General features: G+C 29.7%; 1 long non-coding RNA gene across 1 annotated transcript; it reads right to left on the reverse strand.

Annotated features, from left to right (window-relative positions):
* Positions 1-1,438: 1,438 nt before the first annotated feature.
* Positions 1,439-1,895, reverse strand: LOC131859396 (uncharacterized). Its single transcript, XR_009359119.1, has 3 exons — positions 1,823-1,895; positions 1,649-1,720; positions 1,439-1,546 (listed from the first exon to the last, which is right to left on the reverse strand). It is a non-coding gene; the product is annotated as an uncharacterized LOC131859396 (long non-coding RNA).
* Positions 1,896-2,363: the final 468 nt, after the last annotated feature.

The raw sequence follows: 2,363 nt of genomic DNA on the forward strand, positions 1-2,363 counted from the left end.
CAAATGATCCGCATGAAAGAACTGATGAAGATATGGATCAAATGTTTGCATCAAATGACTATGATCGCATTTCAGATCTTATACAACAAGGTAAAATTATTTTTGAAATTTGTTTTGATTTATTAAATAGTACATAAATTTATGAAATCTTACAGTGTATATTTTTGTTTTTATTTCTCATTAAATATTAAAATAAAATTGTTTTGTGCACAGGACATGTCTATGCTGTTGTTGCACCAGAGGATAATGAAGAGGGGACAGAGTATTGGTTGGCTCGATGTGTAGAGCCAAAACATAAGCTAACTACTCCTTGAGTAGATGATGATGGTTATGACTATCCAACAGGATCTGTGGTTGTTGTTGGCACTTGGCTACGCAAATATCTAACAAGAAAGAATGGATTGCCCGCATTTGAAGATTATGAATTAGAGAAAAAGATTATACATTACTCGCATTTGGTAGTGGCAACTAATATAAAATTGGATAGATATCGTGGCAGGCCTGCTAATAAACAATTATGGACTCTCTCTATGGAAGAGCACGAGACAATTATAGATGCTTTGCAAAAGAGAGAGGATGCAGATGGTATAACGGAATGAATCTAGTAAAATTTTGTTTCAGGTCTACCACAAGTAGAAGGCATCAATGAAAACAAAGTTATTTAAATAGACTGTTTATTTTATTTTAGATATGTCTTCTTGATTACATTTTGTGTACAATATACATAAATGAGAGACTACTGGTCAAATTTATGAATGAGATAATTATGTTTTAATCAAGTTCTATTCATTATATTTGTTAAATGTTACTTTTTAATTTAGAATATGTTATAATTATAAGATATGTTTCGATACTTAGTTCATGATGTATGCACATGTAGTTTATCTAATCACAAGAACTATTTAAATGAAATTCCAAAAATAAAATTACAAGTCCACATAATGCCTATAAATTTGTTTAAGCACAACTTCCATAAATAAAATTTCAAGTCCACATAATATATAAAGTATGCGCAAAATTTCAAGTCCACATAATTTCAAGTCAATATATATGATCTAATGTGCACATAATTTCAAGTCCACATAATATCTAATGCGCACAATACACATAAAGTATGCACATAATATATATGATCTAATCCTATTATGAAACTATCCATATATATAAAGTATGTGTGTGCACGTGTAAACAAATATGTAAAGCCCGTAAAATAGTACATATCAGAGCCAAATAAATAGTAAAATTTCAAGTCCACATAATCCATATAATATCTAATCCATATATATGTCTAGATGGTAACATGATGTTCACTCCACATAATATCTAATGTGCACAAAATATATAAAGTATGCACAAAATATATATTATCTAATCCTATTATGCAGCTATCCATATATATAAAGTATGTGCACGTGTAAACAAATGTGTAAAATCCATAAAAAAGTACATATCAAAGCCAAATAAATAGTAAAATCTAAGTGCTATCATCAATAACATCTCGTGGTCTCTTGTCCCCGGGACATGGTCCAGATCCACCTGTCTCATGCTGTACAATAAAAAAATAATATTAAAATATTACTTGAAATTAACTATTAAAAGAATCATTTATCAAATATAGTAGAATTTGTAAATTAAGTTACAAACTTACCATATGCTCATCAGATCCTGTAGCAGTATCTCTCTTGTCCCCGGGACGTGGTCCAGATCCACCTGTCTCATGCTGTACAATAAAAAAATAATATTAAAATATTACTTGAAATTAACTATTAAAAGAATCATTTATCAAATATAGTAGAATTCGTAAATTAAGTTACAAACTTACCATATGCTCATCAGATCCTGTAGCAGTATCTCTCTTGTCCTCGGGACGTGGTCCAGATCCACCTGTCTCATGCTGTACAATAAAAAAATAATATTAAAATATTACTTGAAATTAACTATTAAAAGAATCATTTATCAAATATAGTAGAATTCATAAATTAAGTTACAAACTTACCATATGCTCATCAAACCCTCTAGCAGTATCTCCTCTAGCAGTATCTTGTGCAGTATCAACACCAAATGCAGTGCTAGCTAACTCCTATACAAGGTCAAATTCAAAGTGTCCAATTAAATCTTAAATTAAGAGTCAAAATAAGATCAAATTAAGTATTACATATTAATACCTCAAAGGATGTCGATGTGCGTTCAAATTGGCTCTGATCAAAATTATGAGGATAACCTATCCTAATGGTAGTGTCCACCTGCATACATGCATTTAATGAAATCATATTTAGTGAACATATATATGTGTACGAAATAATTTCAAGTTAAGTTACAATATTGTAAGAGTTCATATTTAAGTTAAGAATTATAAGATACAT

The sequence above is a fragment of the Cryptomeria japonica genome, chromosome 10 (genome assembly GCF_030272615.1).
Source record: "Cryptomeria japonica chromosome 10, Sugi_1.0, whole genome shotgun sequence".
Taxonomy (NCBI): Eukaryota; Viridiplantae; Streptophyta; class Pinopsida; order Cupressales; family Cupressaceae; genus Cryptomeria; species Cryptomeria japonica.